At 38.8% G+C, this 25,178-nt stretch overlaps 1 pseudogene; it reads right to left on the reverse strand.

Moving 5' to 3' along the window:
- Nucleotides 1-2,045: 2,045 nt before the first annotated feature.
- Nucleotides 2,046-14,801, reverse strand: LOC145095639 (hypersensitive-induced response protein 4-like; annotated as a pseudogene).
- Nucleotides 14,802-25,178: the final 10,377 nt, after the last annotated feature.

A 25,178-nucleotide genomic window follows, 5' to 3' on the forward strand; every position in this document is an offset into this window, starting at 1 on the left:
ACCCCAGAGAAATGAAAATAATGGGCTTTAAAGGAACAACAGACAACAATCCGCCAAATCCTTTCGTTGGCCCATTGTCGGCGTTTGTTGTCGGCCCAAGCAACGTTTCCCTTTCCAACAACATATATTTAATGCCAAATTTAATTTCAAAAACATTGTAGTAAGTTATTCGTTTATTTATTGGATATTTGAATATAGAGTTAATGTTGTAAATCAATAGCCAACTATTTTTTCTATAAGATATAATGTATTAAGCCACAATCAAGAAAGGTAATTTTTATTATATCAGTCGTAATCATAGAGAAGTAAATATAGGAAGCATATTATCTCCAAAAAAGTAAAGTTTTCGATGTTTTGGTTAATAATTATAACTAGGGGGAATCATGCGCGCCGTTGGCGCTATGTTATTTTTTTTCTCTTGTCAGCAAAAACCTCCTCTGTCAATAAAAGGTTCTAGAATTGTGGAAAAATGTTTTAATTTTATTATTACCTTGAGTGTCAGTTGAATAAAAAACATGGTTGAATTGAAACAACTTTTTTCAATCTTTATGAGGTTTTAAAGGATCTAAAATCACTAATGACCCATCTTCTCCAATGTAATCAATCACGTTATTTGTGTCAGTTCTAAATGCAATGCAGATCTAATTCTGTAGTAAACCGAATGTTCCCTGAAAATTTAAAGATTGTGGAAGGTAAAGACAACATTTTCATTTAGTAAAATCGAATTGTATACAAACAGTAATTGTTGTACGCATAAACGAAAAAAAACAGTAGACTTTGATATCATAATAACATTACCCCTGTCTAAATTCCTTTCGAAGCTGATCAAGTATTGCATTATTTGTTGGTTGATCTTTAGCTGTTCGCTCAAGTTCCACACACCTCTCCAACAATGACTCCCTAAACAAAAAAACATAAGTAAACAACATTTAGTCAAAAGCACGAATGAAATTGTGTAAAAAGTCAAAACATGATTAATAAACAAAGTATATAACTTGATCGATAGTGGTGCATCCAGTAAGAAGCTTATCAGCAATGGAGTCATTCATCTCTGGTAATTCTCTATAGAAGAGTTATTTACATTCAACCTAGTGATATATTTGCAAGAAAATTAATATTTGTGTAGATTATTAACATAATTTGTAAGAGGATGGGGGCTTACTGTAAATTGACAAGGAAGTCCACGTAGATCTTCTTGTTTCCATGAATCTGGAAATGTAAGTGGGAAAGATTTTGTTTCACCTCATGTTAAAATTTACCAATCAAGTGCAGAAATTAAGCTGCCTGACTGTGACTATATTCACCAATTTACCAAATTCAAGTAAATAAGACTAACCTTGATTAAGCTACTTGTTTCAAGTAGCTTAATCAAGTATTGCATTATTTGTTGGTTGATCTTTAGCTGTTCGCTCAAGTTCCACACACCTCTCCAACAATGACTCCCTAACCAAAAAAACATAAGTAAACAACATTTAGTCAAAAGCACGAATGAAATTGTGTAAAAAGTCAAAACATGATTAATAAACAAAGTATATAACCTGATCGATAGTGGTGCATCCAGTAAGAAGCTTATCAGCAATGGAGTCATTCATCTCTGGTAATTCTCTATAGAAGAGTTATTTACATTCAACCTAGTGATATATTTGCAAGAAAATTAATATTTGTGTAGATTATTAACATAATTTGTAAGAGGAGGGGGCTTACTGTAAATTGACAAGGAAGTCCACGTAGATCTTCTTGTTTCCATGAATTTGGAAATGTAAGTGGGAAAGATTTTGTTTCACCTCATGTTAAAATTTACCAATCAAGTGCAAAAATTAAGCTGCCTGACTGTGACTATATTCACCAATTTACCAAATTCAAGTAAATAAGACTAACCTTGATTAAGCTACTTGTTTCAAGTTAGCTCCAATTTATGCGTAGAGATTTCATAAACATGATGAGACTTGGAATAAAAAAAAAGTGAGGCGAATAACAACTAATCTTCAACATTTTTATTCAACCTGAGATATTAACATTACTGGTGGTATCCATTTTGGGTGTCTTTAAATCTCCATTTTCTGCAATTCTTGTTTTTTAGGAAGAAGATCCATTAACGCCTTTACCACCTGATACCATGTTTAAATAAGATAATCATTAGATTATTAAGTAAAACACAAATCTGATCAGAATTGCTTTTGGGAAGTAAAATACACATATTTCGTATCTGTAATGCTAAGAAAAAACGTAACCCCCTAATTTGAAGATGAAAGTTAGAAATGGAAATATGATTGAGTCTTAATATGAATTGATGTTCTACTCAGACCCACTCCTAAATAAAACATAAATCCCCTTAGTTCCCAACATATTTGATTTGATCAAAAGCTAAATTTGAAATAGACCACAAATCACTTGTTATGATCTTTGAGTTTCTTTTTGTTACTTCTTTTTCTTACCATAAATATGCCCAATTTCGTACATAATCGAGGAATTCAATGAATTCATGGTGCATAATCTAGAAAGTCGAAATTGGTATTGAATTTGAACAGGTAAAGTGAGGCAAAATAAATTCTTGAATTAAGGTTAACAATTAATCCTACCTGAGGATCGTTACGGGTTTTAGTTTTTCCACATATCGATAACGATTTGATGCTGCTGCAAGTGCTGCCCTCGCCTATACAGAACCAATCAGCAATTGCGGATTAGTATGAATTTCAATTAGAAAGAGAAAGAAGAAAAACTTGGGAATTTTACTTGTTGTTCTCGTTTGAGATGGATTAAGAATGTTCTCGATCAGTGGCACCTCCAATGAACAGCATAGACCCAACACATCGAAATAGCTTTTCTCCAAATACTTTTTTGAATCTTCCTTCATCTCTCTGTATATCACAAATGACCAATCGACTATTCCAAATCGAGGAGGAATGCAAGATTTTTCTGTAAACCAATAACTACAAAAGTGTTATTGTCTTTTTTAGGATAACTGATTTCAACCAATAATAGTGGAATATTTGCATAAACAGGACAACATTATCATCTGTATAAACCCTACCCTTGGAGGGGCGTCGGGACGGTGGATAGCTTTTCCGATGGTAGATTTTGATCCCAGCCAAAAATTAAGTTTCCCATTTGCGTGTTGGAGAATTAGTCAATTAGAAAAACCCAAGTTGAGGAACATAAATCGGTGGTGGAACATAAATCAGTGTCGGTCATATAGTCTCATTCATTCAGTCTAGAAAAGAAAAATACCTCATGTATACACAACACAATCATGATTACCCATTCAACCACTTTACCCATACAAAATTAATGGAAAAAAGAAAAGAATGTGATAGTGCATAGTGCATAGTAAAAAAGCAAGACCTGCATTGATTTCATTCTTTGCTCTACGCACAGAAGGATCAGGTATAATGTCCATCATCACTATGTGCTCTATGTTGTATCCGTATTCTTCGATAACCTAATAACAATGATCCCACAAAATCATATATCATTTTAAAAAAAATAGAAAACCTAATACAAGATATGAATTTACCTTCTCGAGTTCCTGCAATACGGTTTTTGCGACTTCATCTTTCTGTTCAAAGAGTTGATATAAAGTAATCCTTGGAACCTGAGATCGTACAACTGAAAAAATACCACTGGTTTATGAGATAGAAACCATGGAGGAATTTTTGTAGAAGCAAAATGGACATGAGTGTAAGAACTAATAAGATCACCATCGAAAACATAGGATTGAATTTGTTCACGAGGGTTCTGTAACTCGTAGAATGCATATAACGCCCGGGTTTCAGGGCTAAGCATTTTTAGACAATGTAATAGTATAGGTCAACTATTGTAACTCTTTTTGAAGTAATAAAGATGAAATATTTGAATACTATGTGGATTATATGTATTTGTGTGTTTATAACTTAATTATAAATGTATAACTAATAAAGGATAAAAATAAGTGTCAAAATTAAAGTGTGATATAAACCCGATATATTTACATAAAGTTGTAGTGGTCGAAACAAGGATTCCGAAGATATAAAGAATGCCGAAATCCGAATTATAACGAAGAAGTTATGACCCGTCGAAGTTTCGCGACGAAACCGGCGCGATACCGGGAAGCGTAAATAGTGAATTTACGATAGAGCGAGTTTTAGCCTTAGTGATCTAAATTAAAGTCGTAGAATACGTTAAACTGAGAGTGTCCATAAAAAGAAAGCCCAAATCTGACTTTGTATGAGGAAGTTATGATTTTTCGAAATTTCGGCTTAGTAGTGTACAGCCCGAAGTTCGAATATTAGATCGAGCGGTTTTTAGCTGACACAACCTAAACGAGAATCGAAGATCTCGTTAATAGTAGCATAACAATAAAAAGACAGACGAAAACTAATGTCGGATGAAGAAGTTATGAATTTTTAACGGACCAATCCTATCCCGACTTGTTAATAATATAACTTTTAAATTAAATCAATATTAGCCGACGGAGTCTAAACAAAAGTTGTAGAGTACGTTTCCGCCTACGCGTGGATATAAAGAACGTCAAAAATGGAGCTCGTATGCGAAAGTTACAGATTGTAGAAGATAATTAGTTTTTGGGGTAATCTGTGAGTGGCATGTGGCGCAATCTGGGCCACACCTTCTTCCGCACGGCTTGGAACAAGATGGCGACACATGGAAACGAATGTGCTGCGTTCGTCTAGGGAACACGCCGCATTCAAGAACACGATGCGTTCGCACCAAACTCAGCCTATAAATAGAGGCGTAAATCACTCCCAAAAATCACACCTTCACCATTCTTTCTCTCTCAATACTCCAAACCTCTCCTCCCCAATCCCTAGCAACTTCCAAGTGCTAGAGGTGAGTCCTGGAGTGCCAGAAGGCTCCGAGAAAAAGAGATTTTCGGCTCAGGAACGCTGCTCCAGAGAAGCCTGATTTTCTATAAAACCCGTTGCAAGTGTGTTATGCCTACGCTATTTTTAGTATAGATTCTAATTAATTATAGTAACATTATTAGGACCTTAAAATAATTATTTGGGCTATTATTATGAGTTATATAGTGTTGTTTAACGCTTATATAATAATAATAATAGCTAGACTATTAAATTAGTCTCAGTGAATATTGAACTAAACCCTAGTGGTAATGATACTAGGTTTTGTCGAGGGAAATTGTTTTAAGAGTAACGAAGCGTTATCCAAGTACCGAGTCACCACCATATCAGGTGAGTGCATAGTTACTTTCAGCTTACACATAGATATGAAGTATTTTATATAAATTACGTGCTGTTTGTGCATATTATCTGTATACTTGCTATCTATGTTGGATGAACGATTTTATACATGTTTTAAATGATTTAAACTATATATGTATTTTATATCTACAAAAATGTTGGGGTAAAACATGGGTAGATGTAATAGACGATGTGTGAAAAAATGATGAGAGGCCTCGATGTTGTTGTTGTTGATTCTGTCATCTAGCGGAGTATGAATGACAACCATGGACTCTTCTAGACAGTCCAATGGAACACTAACAGGATCGCAACCTGTAGGTGTTTGTGAACGATGTGTTCACCGGTGTACTCCATCCCCCTCATGGTTTCCCGTAGGACATTTATTGTTGAGGAACCCCTTTAGCAGTAGTATCGATCCCGATGATGATCCTTAGGCTAGGTCCCTTATGATAGGTTTTTAGGGACGTAAAGTGAGGATAACGGGAACGGGTAATCGGGTTATTGTTGATTGATGAAATTAATAAACTTATTTATTGTGGGTTGAAAACCCTATGTGCTCACCAGGCTTGGGAGCCTGACCCACTCAGTTTCATGTATTATAGGTAGTGGCGCTCAAGCATAGATGTGATGTTTTGGATGAAGGATTACGGATATAGGCATGTAGATATGAAATAATGTAGTAAGGCTTATATTGTATTGTTTATGCTTTTGATCTGTATTGAACATGACATCCCGAGTCTTTTAATGAAAAACATTTCATTGGAAATGCTTTTTATAAATCTTTATCATAATTTGTTTTGGGACAAATTCCGCAACACTTTTATTTAAAATGTTACTCTGATTTTCAAAAAAACATAAACAAAATCGGTTTTTTCTGGCGCCAAAAATGGGGATGTCCAAATGCATCATTAGCGTTTTGCTTTACTACTCGGTATGGAATTGAAGAAATTATTTGAACAAACATGTTGTCCTGCAAAAGAGAAAGATACTTGAAGTTCAACATTTGAAATAATTCACTATGCTTGCCAACTCCAAGAAAACGAACCCTAACTCTAGCTTTGTATGATCTAAATCATAATATACAACCTAGCAATTCATATGATAGTTACATGATAATCTATCGCAGATCATATGATTATCAAGGGTTTAAACTCACAACATAGGTCAAAAAATAACAATCGATACATGAGAAGGTAATTTCATAGATCATGTGAGTTATAAGGAACAGAAAAGAAAACCTTGGTTTTGGTCTCGATTTTGACTTCAAGCGAGTTGATCTTGGTGGAGAGAACACTGACGAGATATTAACTGTAACGCCGAAATTTTTCAAAACAAATTTTTTCATTTAAAATTACTTTTCACCTTAATACTTTTCATAAAAATACCATTTTGTATAAATTACAATACATGACTCTTTTGTTCAATCAATTAATAAACCAGGATCTTCAAAACAACCGCTTCCTCTGGTGTGTACAATCGAGCCGGTGTCGTCCCGTGATCCAGAGCAAACCTGAAACACATAACACAAAACACTGTAAGCATGAAGCTTAGTGAGTTCCCCAAAATACCACTCTAACACATATTAGCCACTCAAGGCTATAACTCTGTTGACCTTCTGGTCAGTGTGTCTCAATGAGACCCTCCAGTCCCAACTCTCGGTGGGCCCTCTGACCCTAACTCTATGGACCCAAAGGTCCTAACTCTGAGAACTCTGAATCACATATCACAATAAATCTCAACACATAAACAACATACAATTACACTGGCACATAATTCTAAAAATACCACATATAACATATATTAGCCACTCGAGGCTATAACTCTATGGGCCCTTGGGCCCTAACTCTGCGGACCCTCTGGTCCTAGCTCTGTGGACCTTCCGGTCCTCACTCTGATATACACACAACATAAATCACATAGAAATAATGCAGTGCCACACATCACATAGATAGCATATAATATCTCTATCACATAACTCTGTTACCACTCTAGGTAAAGTATAGTGAGAAGACTCACCTGCTACTGCCGACTGAAGAACAGTCCACGCTGCTCCGACCAGCGTCACGAACTCCACCACTGAATCACCGAAACTAATAATCACCAATAACAACCAAAATACTCCTGGAAGTTAACTGGTCAACTCTTGGTCAAAGTCAAAGTCCTCGTCAAATTCAACCCTCCTGGTTGACCCTACTCGCCGAGTCAACCCATCGACTCGTAGAGTCCCCATGCTCAGAACTTCCCCACACCGCGACTCAACTCGCCGAGTCACCCCGAGACTCGCCGAGTCCCACAACTCTGAGTCCCCTCGCACTCAACTCACCGAGTCCTCCCTTGACTCACCGATTCACGGCTCAACCAGAAGAAGGTTAGGACCTCACGACCAGACTCACCGAGTCCAAGAACAGACTCGTCGAGTCCAAGGCTATCTTCAACCAACTCGCCGAGTTGTTCTTCCAACTCGCCAAGTTCCTGCCCATCTTTAAGCAGCTCGCCGAGTACACCTTTGTGACTCGCCGAGTACCTCTAGATCTTAATCCATACAGAAGCTTTCCATGCCATGCAAATGATCCAACCCATAGATCTACCCTTCTACAACCCATCCATCACGTAAAGTGGCAAACTTTACGTGAATCCAAAGAGATATAAGCATATAAAACTCTAGGGTTAGGGTTTGGGACAAGATGGATTCACCAATCACTCAAGAATAGGGACTTTAATGCACTCTAGACCTTCTCCATTCTAGATCTAAGGTAGCAACCTCAGATCTAACCTCCAACTCAAAACACCACATGCTATCTTTTCCAAAAACCTCAAAATGAAGAGTAAAAGCCCAAGCAACGAAATAATACCTCAAAAGGAAACTCTAAGAGAAGAGAAATTTGAATCCTAGCAAAGCCCCTTGCTCCAAGCCTCTTAACTATCCAAGATCTCTTCCAAAATCTCTTCTCCAAGGTTCAAATGCTCTCAAACCACTCACAAACGCTCCTTAGGGTTTTCTGGACTTCAAGAGAGGGTAAAGAGGCTGGGGAGAGGGCATAATGCCCTTTATATAGGGCTCATCCTCCAAAATTAGGGTTTTCTCCACACAACACCAACTCGCCGAGTCCAGCCGCCGACTCGCCGAGTTGGCCAGTTAACACGCGACCAGAATCGCGACCCTACTCGCTGAGTCCACCCATGGACTCGTCGAGTTGCTCTTTCACATTTACACTTTGAACCCTGAATTTGCACTCCTGAACTCGGGATGTTACAATTCTCCCCCACTTAAATTAAGCTTTGTTTTCGGAGCCTGCGGCACACAACTCCAGAACTACTCTCGCAATGCACCTCCTGACATTAACCAGACCAGGTTCCTTCAAACATTGTTACCAAACCCCTATAAGGTCTGACTCCTTCTCACAGAGTCGCGACAATCGAATCAAGCCGGCCATCAGCTTCTTTCTCTGATTACAACCCTTATTAGTCAAATGATCACCTGATGATACTTTCATCACTCCAAATCACAACAATCATTAAGCCCTTACCAAGCTAGATATCACCCTGAACCACCGGATCCTGACCCGGTGCTGACTGCTGGGACTTATCCCGCTTCCTTTCAAAATGTAACTCTTTTCCTTCCGTGCTGACAGGATGACACACCTTGCAGTCCTTGAGCAACTCACATGAGCTCTCCATTAAAATCGCATACACATGCTGGCCTGCTCTACATCCTCAGTTTGGAAAAACCCGACACACTGACGATACCATCAGACATCCCCAGGATGAATTACCACTATAAACATAACCTCCAGATCACAACCATACTTAAATCCAAGGCTCTATTCTTGCATCTCCTTCCGAACTCCTCTGTTTCTAAATCACCGGAGATTTTTCCGCAACCTCAACAGACACCCAACCCGGATGTGCTTCCATACCACTGGCACAGACACAATGTTCAACCACCATACTCCAAATCATCCATTCTCACTACTGCTTTCACTTCTGTGAACCAACACTCCCTCCCGGGGTTACATACCTTTCTCTTTCCTTACCCAAGGAAATCCACTTGTCAACCTCGCCACTACTCCATGTATCGCACATGTTCTGGATCTGCTCGTAAGGACTCTCGGGTCCATTCGCTACCTCACCCCAGCAAATGGGGAGGGGGTCCGACACCTCCACCTATACAACAGCTCAAAAGGTGGCATACCAATGCTCGAATGAAGTCTATTGTATATAAAACTCAGCCAAGAGCAAATACGTGCCCCAACTCCCTCTGAATTTAATACACATGCCCGAAGCATGTCCTCGAGCGTCTGAATCGTCCACTCGCTCTGAAGTGTCCTCAGATATCACCATGACAAACTCTAGCTCATTTCTCATATCCCACTTCGATACTGAGTACCAGTTCAGCTTTTGATTCCACAGCTGGACCCCCAAAGATCACCTATAACGTGATCCAAAATATCTCACTAGCTTCCTCCCCGTGACCACAATCCTGGCCTAGTGACTCACAAGTCACGAAATTCTCTTTTCCTCATACAAAAAATACAATCCAACCGAGGATCGACTCAACTCTGACCCCCAGTTCCGCCTTTGGTTCAACCACCAGGCTCCAAAACTCTATACTAAGGCAGCTCAAGCCTACAACTCTTCTGCATCAAACACCGATAGAGGAACACCCCAACATCACACTCTCTTGCCGTCTAGTGAGTATTATGGCTCCCCGAAATAACACGACGACTTCTGAATAGTGAGTACTACGGCTCCCCGTAGCACCACAACACCAACTGTCAACTGGGTACTACGGCTCTCCGTAGTACCGCGACTCCCTCTCTCTGACTTGTGAATACTACGGCTCCCCGTAGCATCACAACACCATCTGACTAATGAATACTACGGCTCCCCGTAGCTTCACCCCATCCTCTCAACTCATCCCAACGCCACATTATGTCCACTCACTCATGCCCGTAGACTATCATAGATAGCTACACACACTTGTCCTACCTATGCATCACAGACTCTGGCGGCAACCACTATAACAAAATTACTTACCTTTGCGGAGATCCATCTTCTAAAATAATCCCTCTTGCTGTCAATACTCGAAGGGCTCCCACTGGAACCGTAGATACATGATATACCATTGGTCGTCTCAAAATCAAGGCTCTAAATAACTCCAAAATTGGGACATTATTCCCGGTCACCACGGATCACCATTACGGACATCACGATATCCTGCCTCAAACACTGCTCTCCTACTCCCAGCACCATACAGATACAACAATTCATTTCCTCTGAATTCCATAAATAATTCTCCGTTACCCAGTGTGCAACCTCAGTGTACCCAAACACTCAATTGGAAACAAAGAAAGCGCTAACGCTTCAGAATACGTTGGTGATCCTCCGAAACCCTTTTCCCCTACTGCTCAAAATCCACGCAAGAAATACACACACCGGCCCGGAAATTGGCCGCTCGATAATCCCCTACCCATCCAAAAAGGGATATATGCAACCCATACTTCGACCCAGAAGTTCTTGACTGCCCGCACCACCATTACGAGTCTTCCCCTTGAAACGGCCCTGGTCACCACCAGATTCCTGTATCCAACCCCTAACCTCTCTTGCACAATCTCTGGTTCCCTCAATAAAATACCCGGTTCTCCCCCACTTAGAGATCAAGAAACTTCAAATACCCTAAATCTCCAAAGAAATCCTCAGGGATTCTCATTGCGACTGTCTCTAGCCATTCGAAGCCTCATACCATTCCAATACTGAATACCTCAACTGTCCTGTAAGATCACTAACTCTTAGACTGAAACCATAATTCAGCGTACTCCTCGCCCTCAACTACTCTACCCAAGTTCCATCACTTGAATCCTCACAAGAACTAGGACTCCACTTCCATACTCAATATCCATCATAGACAGAAGAGTTTCCGCCCTGATATACTCAACTGGATTGCCCACTGATACTGCTACCACATGCCCTACTATGCTCAAATAGGGTGCAACGTGGTCCTTAACCACCTCAGTCCCAACCGACTACATGCCCACGATATATCCTTACCTCGCGGTAGACATGCTGCCTGATACACTGGAGGAAAATCGACATATATGTCAATCCGCAAGGTTTTACTCCTAAACCCCCAAACCGAAATCTCACACCTCTTATGTTTCTCACTAGAAACGGAAATAGCACCACTTAGATCACAGAAGGTGACATCTCTTCTATCGGATGGTTGCTTAACTCAGGCTGTAATCCTCTATAACTGCCATCTCTACTCCTTCCTGAGTCTTGCGACTCCAATTGGCATCTCATCAACAATCCCTCGGGGCTAACTCGATTTCCTCATTAAGGGATACTTCACTAAAACTCGTCCATCATGGCCCTCTAGCCCCATACTCTTTCACCACCGATCTCGGTCTAACCAATTACCACGGGTAACTGGTAGAACCAATAACACTAACTGTCACGGGTCCTGGTACTCGAACCACGACATCACCTCTCGATCTGATGCAAATCATGGTATTCAAACCATGAAATTACCTCTCAATCAGATACCAATCATGGAACCCGATCCATGACATTACTCCCCAATCTGCTCCGATGTATGGTACTCGAACCATAACATCACTCCTCAGTCTGCCACTTAGAACCTTCAGAATACTCCTTGTATCGAGTATGGGTCCTCTGCTTTCGGTAGTACGGGCCCATACTACCTGCCACATCTACCCATACTTTACAAACGGACCATTCCAGAGTCCCTAAGTAGCTGCTCAACCTTCTCATTCACTAATTCTGCCACGCGTGCTTACTCCTCAGCGAAATGCTCTACTCCGCCAGCGTACTCATCTGGCTAAGGTCACTCCCACTTCTCCGCCATCAGCTGCTGAAGAGCTCCTAATGATGCTAGCCATCTACCTCCTGAATATCGTCATATTCACTTGGTAGATGAGTCCCATCATCGAGAGTTCCACAAAGCACGAAGCAAGCAACATTCAGGCATCGACGAATACATAGAACTTACCCTGGGTGATGACTCCGCCTGCTCTGCTCATTCTCAAAAGCACCACTGAACTCTACAACTCTACCCCTCGTGGGTTCTAACTATTCTTTCGATAAGCACCACAATACTCATCTAGGCGTCTCTTATAGGTTACTCCTCTACTCAAATCCCCTAAGAGGATTCCAACCGAATACTCTTACTCAAACTCAAAAGCACAACACATATAACAGCAACTCCTAGGCTAAGGCATCACAAGTCAGGCCACTCTAGTCCTAAGATATGAAATACCTAGCCAGCCTCTAGCATGCATAATATCTCATAAAATGTATCATAAATATCTCATAACACAAAAGTAAGGGTATTTTGGCAAATCACCGTTCGGGCTCTGGCTGATTCTACACACTGCTCTTTCTTGCTTTCTCTTTGAAATCTTATTCACTTTTAGAATTTCATTTCTTTGAAAACTTTTCTTACTTCCTCAGTTTGAGTTCATATTTACCCGAAGGTGCATCCGAATCCCTCAAACCAAGGCTCTGATACCAACTTGTAACGCCGAAATTTTTCAAAACAAAATTTTCATTTAAAATTACATTTCTCCTTAATACTTTTCATAAAAATCCCATTTTGTATAAATTACAATACATGACTCTTTTGTTCAAACAATTAATAAATCAGGATCTTCAAAACAACCGCTTCCTCTGGTGTGTACAATCGAGCCGGTGTCATCCCGTGATCCGGAACAAACCTGAAACACATAACACAAAACACTGTAAGCATGAAGCTTAGTGAGTTTCCAAAATACCACTCTAACACATATTAGCCACTCAAGGCTATAACTCTGTTGACCTTTTGATCAGTCTGTCTCAATGAGACCCTCCAATCCCAATTCTCGGTGGGCCCTCTGACCCTAACTCTATGGACCCAAACGTCCTAACTCTGAGAACTCTGAATCACATATCACAATAAATCTCAACACATAAACAACATACAATTACACTGGCACATAATTCTAAAAATACCACATATAACATATATTAGCCACTCAAGGCTATAACTCTATGGGCCCTTGGGCCCTAACTCTGCGGACCCTCTGGTCCTAGCTCTGTGGACCTTCCGGTCCTCACTCTAATATACACACAACATAAATCACATAGAAATAATGCAGTGCCACACATCACATAGATAGCATATAATATCTCTATCACATAACTCTGTTACCACTCTAGGTAAAGTATAGTGAGAAGACTCACCTGCTACTGCCGACTGAAGAACAGTCCACGCTGCTCCGACCAGCATCACGAACTCCACCACTGAATCACCGAAACTAATAATCACCAATAACAACCAAAATACTCCTGGAAGTTAACTGGTCAACTCTTGGTCAAAGTCAAAGTCCTCGTCAAATTCAACCCTCCTGGTTGACCCTACTCGCCGAGTCAACCCATCGACTCGTCGAGTCCCCATGCTTAGAACTTCCCCACACCACGACTCAACTCGCCGAGTCACCCCGAGACTCGCCGAGTCCCACAACTCTGAGTCACCTCGCACTCAACTCACCGAGCCCTCCCTTGACTCACCGATTCACGGCTCAACCAGAAGAAGGTTAGGACCTCACGACCAGACTCGCCGAGTCCAAGAACAGACTCGCCGAGTCCAAGGCTATCTTTAACCAACTCGCCAAGTTGTTCTTCCAACTCGCCGAGTTCTTGCCCATCTTTAAGCAACTCGCCGAGTACACCTTTGTGACTCGCCGAGTACCTCTAGATCTTAATCCATACAGAAGCTTTCCAGGCCATGCAAATGATCCAACCCATAGATCTACCCTTCTACAACCCATCCATCACGTAAAGTGGCAAACTTTACGTGAATCCAAAGAGATATAAGCATATAACACTCTAGGGTTAGGGTTTGGGACAAGATGGCTTCACCAATCACTCAAGAACAGGGACTTTAATGCACTCTAGACCTTCTCCATTCTAGATCTAAGGTAGCAACCTCAGATCTAACCTCCAACTCAAAACACCACATGCTATCTTTTCCAAAAACCTCAAAATGAAGAATAAAAGCACAAGCAACGAAATAATACCTCAAAAGGAAACTTCAAGAGAAGAGAAATTTGAATCCTAGGAAAGCCCCTTGCTCCAAGCCTCTTAACTCTCCAAGATCTCTTCCAAAATCTCTTCTCCTAGGTTTAAATTGTCTCAAACCACTTACAAACGCTCCCTAGGGTTTTCTGGACTTCAAGAGAGGGTAAAGAGGCTGGGGAGAGGGCATAATGTCCTTTATATAGGGCTCATCCTCCAAAATTAGGGTTTTCTCCACACAACAACAACTCGCCGAGTCTAGCCGCCGACTCGCCGAGTTGGCCACTTAACACGTGACCAGAATCGCGACCCTACTCGCTGAGTCCACCCATGGACTCGCCGAGTTGCTCTTTCACATTTACACTTTGAACCCTGAATTTGCACTCCTGAACTCGGGATGTTACATTAACCGAAGCAAGGGTTGAAGAAATTGAGACCTAGCTCAGCCAATTTCTCGAATCGACTCCATTTTTCAACAACCCCTACACTTGCTTGGTCTATGCAACCCACAAGAATACACGATGCGTTCCCCATCACCTGCTGTAATCTCAATTCTCACCCACTCTATCTGTATCTAAATATATCTGAATTACTTTCTCTGAAAATATCTGGAGAGATACTTCGTTACGTGATTATATCTATATGAACGTCAACGTAGACACATCTGAAACCACCAAAACGAGTGTTGTGCGGTGTGACGCGTGAAGAAGTCGCCGATGATGATATTAATGGGGTGTATCAGATATATTACATTAAAGATTTTCCTTCTAATTTTTGTAGTCGACCTCATCGTTCGATTGGAAGGCTGTTGGAGGAAGGCTGAGGGAAGCAAGGTTGGCAAGGGTGTGTTGATGGAGGTGAGAATGAAAATTAAGAGGGAAAACGGTGTCGAGGGCAAAAATATTGGAGTCGGTGTAATGGAGTCGGTGGAGGCAGCAACCAGCTTTGAGGAAGAGAAGATAAATATGGGAAAAAGGTATGGCGGTGTGTGCGAAACAACGATAAACGGAACTTTTCAGTGTCAAAATAACGAAAACGAAGATTTTCGTGTCCAAATATGAAGGAGAAAAAAAGTTACTGTTCCTCAAGTTTTTAACGATTAATAGTATATATATTCTTTATAAAATTCAGAGTACCTCTTTTAATAAAAATGTTGCGAAATTTGTTCCCAGTAAAACATGATAAATACGTTATCATAGCATTTCCGAAGAAAAGTATTTTTACTCATTTTAAAACATTTGAGATGTCATGGTCAATACAAAAACATAAGCATAAACAGAACTTACATTCATTTACACTAGTGATTTCTATCTCCTTAATCTCCCAGTGTAATGTGACTTCATATCAACACCTGTGATATAAATAAATTGAGTGCGTCAGGTTGGGAAACCTGGTGAGTACATAGGGTTTTCAACCCACAATAATATAATTATTATGTTTAATCAATAAACAGTTAAGCGAATTACCCATCCCCATTATATTTTTACTCTTAACGATCTACCCTAAGAATCAGTTGTTTCTCATTCATTCATTCCTAAGTATTATCCTAAGGAATCGGTATGAAGTCCATCGTTGTCAATGACACAACTATCAAGCACAGCTACTAGTTCTATCACTTAGGCACAGCTGCCGTAATTGTGACATTCTCTATGAGGCGCATCTATCGGTATTGTCCTTTAGGCGCAACTGCCAGGGTTATCTTGTTTTTCAACAGTATCGTTTCCGAGAATCCACTCGCAATACATGTTAATGGGTTTTTAGAGTACACCGGTGAACACATCGTTCACAACACCTACAGGTTGCGAGCTTGCTAGTGTTCCACTGGACTGTCTAAAATAGTCCGTGGTTGTCATCTATACTCTGCTAGATGACGGGGTTAGCATTTGGGTACAAGGCTTCTCACATCGTCCACCTCTCACCCTCACCTCATTGTCTATTTCACCTCTCACCTCATCATCCAACTCATATTTCATCTATTACATCTACCCATGTTTTACCCCAACATTTTCATAGATATAAAATACATATACAGTTTAAATCATTTAAAACATATTATACAATCGTTCATCTAGCATAGACAGCAAGTACTCAGATAATATGCAGACATAGCACATAATTTATATAAAATACTTCATATCTATGTGTAAGATGAAAGTAACTATGCACTCACCTGAAAAGGTGGTGATTCCGAACTCAGACAGCGCTCCGCTTCTTAAAATTAATTTCCTTCGCCGAAACCTAGTATTATTACCACTAGATTTTAGTCGATTATTCGTTGGAACTAAGTAATAGTCTAGCTATTATTATTACTACATAAGTGTTAAACAATACTTATATAACCCATAATAATAGCCCAAGTACTTATTATAAGTTCCTAATAACGTTACTATAATTAAATAAAAGCTATATTAAAAATAGCGTAGGCGTAGCTCACTTACAACGAGTTTTATAGAAAACCGGGCTTCTCTTGGAGAAGCGTTCCCAAGCTGAAAATCTCTTCTTCTCATAGCCGTCGAGCACTCCGGGGCTTCTGCCTCGTGCTAGGGAGGTTCCCTAGGCTTTTCGGGGGGTTTCGGGGCTAGAGAGAGAGAGAAAGAGAGAGAGTAAAGAGAAGAAAGAATGGGAAAGGTTTGAAGAAAATGAGTGTGGGAGAGGTTCTATTTATAGGGTGAAATATGGCTGAACTTGGTGCCACATGTCACCATCTGGTGCCAAGACTTGGGGAGAAAGCAATGACCAAGATTGTGCCACATCACCCATTTTCGCACAGCACACTTCCGACTTCTAAAATTCATAACTTTCACATACGAGCTCATTTGTTGACATTCTTTATATCCACGCGTAGGTAAAATTAAGATCTACAACTTTCATTTTATTTCCGTCGGCTAATTCTCGACCGATCTTAAATTTAACAGTATGAGAAGATTATACTGTTAAATGTCCGTGTAAAATTCATAACTTCTACATACAGACTCTGTTTTCGTCTGTATTTTTACCGTTGAGTTCCTATTAATGAGATCTTCAATTCTCATTTAGGTCACGTAGGCGAAAAATCGCTTGATCTAAAATTCGAGTTTCGGGTTGTGCACTGCTTAGCCAAATCATAGAAAATTCATAACTTCCTTATACGAAGTCAGATTTTGGTGTTCTTTTTTTTATGTTCTTGGTTTAATGTATACTAAAACTTTTGTTTATATTTCTAAGGCTAAAAAGTCATCCATTGTAAATTCACTATTTACGTTTCCCGGTGTCGTGCCGTTTTTGCGGTAAAACTTCGAAGGGCCATAACTTCTTCGTTATAACTCGGATTTCGGTGTTCTTTATATGTACGGAAACCTTGAGACATATTCTAAAACTTGGTTAATATTATTTATTCTAAATAATCTTTTGTGTAAAAGTCATTTTCGACCCCTATTATCTCTAAATTGACTAGCCTGGATCTACGGGCATTACAATTATCTCTCCTAAGGATGATTACGTCCCGGAATCATCAACGAAACAGGGCTCAATTGATGACTACATACGTTATCTCTTCATCCAAAGTAATAATAGTAACTTTGATTTTTCTTCGATTGAATATCTAACTCTAAGACTTCCTGATTACAGGTGGTGCTCGATCTTGCACTTGCTCCCTATCTCACGTTAGACTCCAAATTATGACCTCAAGTCAAAATCTTGATCCTTATTGGAGACTGCACCTTCTTCTTATCAAACTTAAGATAAGTTATTTTATTACTACAATGGACTGATGTGTCATATTCTAATGACTTATCATTGTATGTTCCCACGCTTAGACTCAAGTCTCTTAGAGTCTTCCAGAATAGACTATACATTTCTTCATGTTCTAATCACATCTTAAAAGGTAGCATTTCTAGCTACAAGCAACTATAGCGATACCTCTACCGATCACTTTGATTATCTTTCATTTCAATCTTCCGGCTTAAGTCAGATGCTACATCAAACTTGGTTCTCTAAACCACGTAACATACTCGTCATAGTCAAACTCAATTTGGTATGAACACTAGGGTTGGAATAACAATCATCTTCTTAGTCATTACCGAAATGATGGTAATGACATACCTGAATAAAACGGAATCAATTACTAGCTTCTTGGTAACCTTGTGACTTTCCCTGATCCAAGTGTGAGTCATTTGCTTCCAGTAGTATAGGCCTCTACTACCATTCACACCTACTCATACTCGTCCCAAGTATTATCTTGAAGTTCTCCAAGTTATTATCACAAAAACTCGATTGGTAATGGAAATGTTAGACGATGGGATAACTTCGTGGATTATACCAAAAATCTTTCTTTCTGCAAATCGAAAGTGTACTTCTCCGGTACTAGACGTATTATTTGTTAGATACATTCTAAAGGCAAGATATCACTCTTAAAATATCTTCCGATAGGTACCATTCACTATCGTAAGCCTTCTCATTTCCTTCATTTGCTCAGTCTGCTATGAGTCCTTATCATGACATTCTATACACCAAAGTAGGCGTTCGGTGTATTGAGACGAGAATATAGATAGAGGAAGATTTAGACGCGTATTCCTCCATATTACTCCAAAAAGTTACATGTTAGTTCTAATATCATAATTAAATGTTTAGAAACCTGAGCACATAAAATTTCCAGATCTGATCGGCAACAGACCATAGATCTGATAAAACGATAGCATAGAGCATCACAAATCATTTAGCACATAAAAGCATTTTAAGCATCTTCCCTAATTAAGCTAGTGCTTGTGTCTATTCAGGTGTACTTCCTAAAATATATTAGACACACTCCTCACGTTCATCGCTTAGAATTCCAAGTTTAAGTCTAGAAATAAATCCTTATTCCTAGTTCACTTAAACTAATGCTCTGATACCAACTGTGACATCCTCATTTTCACGGCCAGAAAAGATTGAGTTTGTTTATCCTTTATAAAAATCGGAGTACCTCTTTTAATAAAAATGTTGCGGAATTTGTTCCCAATAAAACATGATAAATACGTTATAAAAGCATTTCCGAAGAAAAGTATTTTTATTCATTTTAAAACATTTGGGATGTCATGGTAAATACAGAAACATAAGCATAAACAGAACTTACATTCATTTACACTAGTGATTTATATCTCCTTAATCTCTCAGTGTAATGTGACTTTATATCAACACCTGTGATATAAATAAACTGAGTGGGCCAGGTTGGGAAACCTGGTGAGTACATAGGGTTTTCAACCCACAATAATATAATTATTATGTTTAATCATCAAACAGTTAACCCAATTACCCATCCCCATTATCTTCTTTAGTCTTAACGATCTACCCTAAGAATCAGCTATTTCTCATTCATTCATTCCTAAGGATTATCCTAAGGAATAGGTACGAAGTCCATCGTTGTCAATGACACAGCTGTCAAGCACAACTACTAGTTCTATCACTTAGGCGCAGCTACCATAATTGTGACATTCTCTATAAGGCGCATTTGTCAGTATTGTCCTTTATGCGTAGCTGCCAGGGTTATCTCGTTTATCGACAGTATCGTTTCCGAGAATCCACTCGCAATACATGTCAATGGGTTTTTAGAGTACACCGGTGAACACATCGTTCACAACACCTACAGGTTAAGAGCCTGCTAGTGTTCCACTGGACTGTCTAAAATAGTTCGTGGTTGTCATCTATACTCTGCTAGATGACGGGGCCAGCATTTGGGTACAAGGCTTCTCACATCGTCCACCTCTCACCCTCACCTCATGGTCTATTTCACCTCTCACCTCATCAACCAACTCATATTTCATCTATTACATCTACCCATGTTTTACCCCCAACATTTTCGTAGATATAAAATACATATACAGTTTAAATCATTTAAAACATGTTATAAAATCGTTCATCTAGCATAGACAGCAAGTACTCAGATAATATGCAAACATAGCACGTAATTTATATAAAATACTTCATATCTATGTCTAAGATGAAAGTAACTATGCACTCACTTGAAAAGGCAGTGATTCCGAACTCAGACAACGCTTCGCTTCATAAAAATAATTTTCTTCGACGAAACCTAGTACTATTACCACTAGAGTTTAGTCTATTATTCGTCGGGACTAATTAATAGTCTAGCTATTATTACTATTATATATGCATTAAACAATATTTATATAACCCATAATAATAGCACAAGTACTTATTATATGTTCCTAATAACGTTACTATAATTAAATAAAAGCTATATTAAAAATAGCGTAGGCGTAGCTCACTTACAACGAGTTTTATAGAAAACCAGGCTTTGCTTGGAGAAGCGTTCCCAAGCTCAAAATCTCTTCTTCTCGGAGTCGTCGAGCACTTTGGGGCTTCCGCCTTGTGCTACGGAGGTTCCCTGGGCTTTTCGGGGGGGGGGGGGGGGGGTTCGAGGCTAGAGAGAGGTTTTAGAGAGAGAGAGAGAGAGAGAGTAAAGAGAAGAAATAATGAGAAAGGTGTGAAGAAAATGAGGGTGGGGGAGGTTCTTTTTATAGGGTGAAATATGGCTGAACTTGGTGTCACATGTCACCATCTGGTGGCAAGACTTGGGGAGAAACCAATGGCTAAGATTGTGTCACATCACCCATTTTCGCACAGCACACTTCCGACTTCTAAAATCCATAGCTTTCACATACGAGCTCCGTATATAAAAATAAGATTCTTTATATGCACGCGTAGGTAAAAATAATATCTACAACTTTCATTTTGACTCCATCGGCTAATTCTTGACCGATCTTAAATTTAATAGTACGAGAAGATTATACTGTTAAATGTCCGTGTAAAATTCATAACTTCTACATATAGACTCTGTTTTCGTCTGTATTTTTACCGTTGAGTTCCTATTAATGAGATCTTCAATTCTCATTTAGGTCGCGTAGGCCAAAAACCGCTCGATCTAAAATTCGAGTTTCGGGTTGTGCACTGCTTAGCCAAATCTTAGAAAATTCATAACTTCCTCATACGAAGTCAGATTTGAGCGTTCTTTTTTTTATGTTCTTGGTTTAACGTATACTAAAACTTTTGTTTATATTTCTAAGGCTAAAAAGTCCTCCATCGTAAATTCACTATTTACGTCTCCCGTTGTCGTGCCGGTTTTGCCGTAAAACTTCGACGGGCCATAACTTCTTCGTTATAACTCGGATTTCAGCGTTCTTTATTTGTATGGAAACCTTGAGACGTATTCTACAACTTGGTTAAGATTATTTTTTCTAAATAATCTTCTGTCTAAAAGCCATTTTCGACCCCTATTATCTCTAAATTGACTAGCCCGGATCTACGGGCGTTACAATTGGTTACCTTAAAATGATGAATGTTGTTCTTCTTACCAAATGCTGATGGTGTCTAAATGTGAATCTAATAGTATTTGGACTTTTTGTATTACCTATGTGTTATCTGGAATTGATGCCAAACCATTAGCAAAACAAGGCCTTCTGGGTATTTGGTTATCAATTGTTAAAAGTAGTTTGGAGTTGGAAAATTGGAGCATTTCCATTGATAACTTTTTTGAAAGAAAACTTGGGGGCTAGAGATAAAGCTTACTTTTGGAAGGTTGTGTGGTTCAATAATATGGTGCTTAAAGATGTTGTCGCAAAGCTGTATATGAAGCTTCAAAAAAATTGTAAAATTAATGATAGGATTAATGGCTCCTACTCTGTTGGAACTTGGTGTCGGTAGAGGAAAGAATGAAATTGTAAGGAATTAAGATAGTTAACTGCCCTAAATAGCTTGGTGGCTAGTGTACAGCTTTCATAATTTTTTTACTCATGGATGTGGAAGACTTACAAAAATGGTGATTTTAGTTTGAGATCGATACGAGACAGGTTTTCATTGGATTGTTGGGTTTTAGTTCAAAAATTATTTCCAAAAACTCATAATATTAGCAACGGAAGTCTTTAAAATTTTGAACTTAATGACAGATCACAACCCACCAAGGGTCTTCTTGCAAGAATTGGAAAGATAAAAACACAACCATAGAAGGAAGAAGTAACAACAACCTTTGACAAACTTTGGGTCATCTTTGGGAGGCTTGGATGGTGAAGAAGATGGATGAACTTTCAGACCCCAAAAATTGATCAACTTGAAGAGAATGCTAGTTCTTTGATCAACTCTTAAGCTTGAAGAAGAAAACCCAGGTTTTATCTTCAAGATAGCATGCACCACGTAAGAACTCTTTATGCCTTTTTGCAGGAACAATTCTAGAGATAAAGATAGAGGATGTTCCCTCCTTCCGGTTTTCACTCACTTAAAGTCCATTCCTTGCTCTTGCCTAGTTCTAGGCTTAGACGAAAGAGCTCATTCATAGATTCCATCTTTCTAGCATTTCATGTCTTTCTTCCTTCAACTCTAATTCATGCCATGAATTGTTAAGTCCTTCTATACTAGCTATTGGATCTCTTCTCACCTCCCCTAGAGCCTATTGAAGAAAAATCCGAGGCTGTCCTAAGCCCTACAGTTCCTTCTCTTACCGCCTAAGATGAATCTATTGCCTCCTCTCCCTCCACGAGTAGATATTTAGTATTGAATAGTGTCAAACCCGCAATAGTCAAGAAGAAAAACTCAAGACTAGGAAAGAAAGACAGAGACAGGGAAATCTAGGGTGATAGCCCTATAGATGAGTAATAGGATAGGGAGCACAATCAAATGGAACTCATAGTTGGTTATGGGAAGAGATTTACAATCTCCTCGATTTAATCAACTATGTTTTCTAATGAGGTTCTGGAGTTCTAAATTTTGAATTTCTCTTACATTCTACGTTCCCGAAACGGATCCTATCAAATATTTCACATTTTCTATGATCATGTCTATTTCAGGTATTCGGGGAATCCTCCTTAATAGACGAAATATTCCTATTATGTCAATGCCAATTGAATCAATCTTATTAGCTGTGAATTCGAACTTTTTCGTATTTTCCGTTTCTTCGAATGATATGATGGGTCAATCATTTGCTTCATTGGTTCCAACGGTGGCAGCTACAGAATCTGCTATTGGGTTAGCCATTTTCGTTATTACTTTTCGAGTCTGAGGGACTATTGCTATAGAATCTATTAATAGCATTCAAGGTTAAACATGACTCCTAGAGAGTTACCAAAATACGAAGTTGTCTTTTCATTCTAGGCTTAGACGAAAGAGCTCATTCATAGATTCCATCTTTCTAGAATTTCATGTCTTTCTTCCTTCAACTTTAATTCATGCCATGAATTGTTAAGTCCTTCTATAATAGCTATTGGCTCTTTTCTCACCTCCCCTAGAGCCTATTGAAGAAAAATCCAAGGTTGCCCTAAGCCCTACAGTTCCTTCGCTTACCGCCTAAGATGAATCTATTGCCTCCCCTCCCTCCACGAGTAGATATTTAGTAATGAATAGTGTCAAACCCGCAATAGTCAAGAAGAAAAACTCGGGACTAGGAAAGAAAGGCAGAGACAGGGAAAGTTAGGGTTATGGTTTTTCTAAGGCCAAAATGAAAGCCTTTTCAAGCCTTCATAAAGCCAAATTTTTACCCACAAGTCCTTAACCCATTAAGCTCTCCATGCACCTAAGCCTACTTGTCTCCCATGCTTTACAACCCATGCATTCTTTTCCTTATTTTAATTAAAAAAAACCATGACTTCTTACTCTAGTCAGAATCCACAGTTTTGACTAAAATAATAGAGAAAGATTTTAAGTTTTATAAACCAAAGTTTTATAAAATATAAACTTTATCTTTAGGTAAAAGACAAAAGTATTCAACTAGTCCAAAAAAGTTGTTCATGACTTATTAATTCATACCTTATGAAATAATGTGTTACTTGTATTGTAAAACAATTATTTCCATGAAATCAATATTTTATGAATTTATTATAAGAGTTTATGAATATTTATTAAAATTAATTTCTAATAAATAATCAACTCTATCAAGTTGTTGTTAGTGTGACCCTTAGTGTCATATGTTAATTAGCAATATCATTCTAATATGACTGTTGAGCATATTAGATCTTTTAATCCCACTTGTGCAAGACTTATAGATCGGAAACAATGCATGTTGAACATGAGATATAGATCGCAAGCAATGTCATATAAGTGCCAACTTTACATCAGGCCTTTGATGTCTAACTCTTAATGAATAAGCAGAACAAATGCCATCTTGACTACATGCGCCTCTTGCATTGTTCACATCATACATGTAAATAGATTTTATAACTGTCTGGTTAAAGAACAACGTGTGACTATATCTAAGAATAACATTTCCCACACTTAAGACCCATATATGTATCTCAGGTGTTAAGGATACACAAATAATACATGTTATCAAGTATCATTCATGACAACGATCCATGAAGTGATCTTGAATGGGTCAATCCAATACTTAATCTCTATCAAGTACCTATGAAACTGGTTACAACACTTTGTCAACCATTCCAATTCATATTACCCTTATTTCATTATTTCTCTCTCAATAATAACCGACTATGGATTTAGAGTGAATAAATTTACTCAAGGATTAAACATATTAATAAAGAACTCAACAAATATTTAATGAAAAGATCATATGCCATATATATCATAGTCATTACAATAGATGATGCTACAAAAATGTTCCAATATTCAATACTAATACATAGATCAAATCCAATCACTAGAATAAAAAAGTCTAATCCATAAAGCATGTCCTTCAAACTTTGCTTAATGAAGGGCCTTCTTTAAAGGGTCCGCTAAATTTTGATCTGTGTGAACTTTTTGAATACTGATTTCACCATCTTTAACTTTTATACCGAATGAAGTTGAATCTCCAGCTTATATGCTTGGTCTTCTTATGTGATCTGGGTTCTTTTGCCAAAGCAATTGCATCCTCATTGTCACATAAGACTTCTAGGGGTCCTGAATGGAAGGAACCATGCCTAGATCTCCACGGAATTTCATCATCCAAGCAGCCTC

This window comes from Lactuca serriola, chromosome 3, assembly GCF_051521515.1.
Source record: "Lactuca serriola cultivar US96UC23 chromosome 3, Lser_US96UC23_V15, whole genome shotgun sequence".
Taxonomy (NCBI): Eukaryota; Viridiplantae; Streptophyta; class Magnoliopsida; order Asterales; family Asteraceae; genus Lactuca; species Lactuca serriola.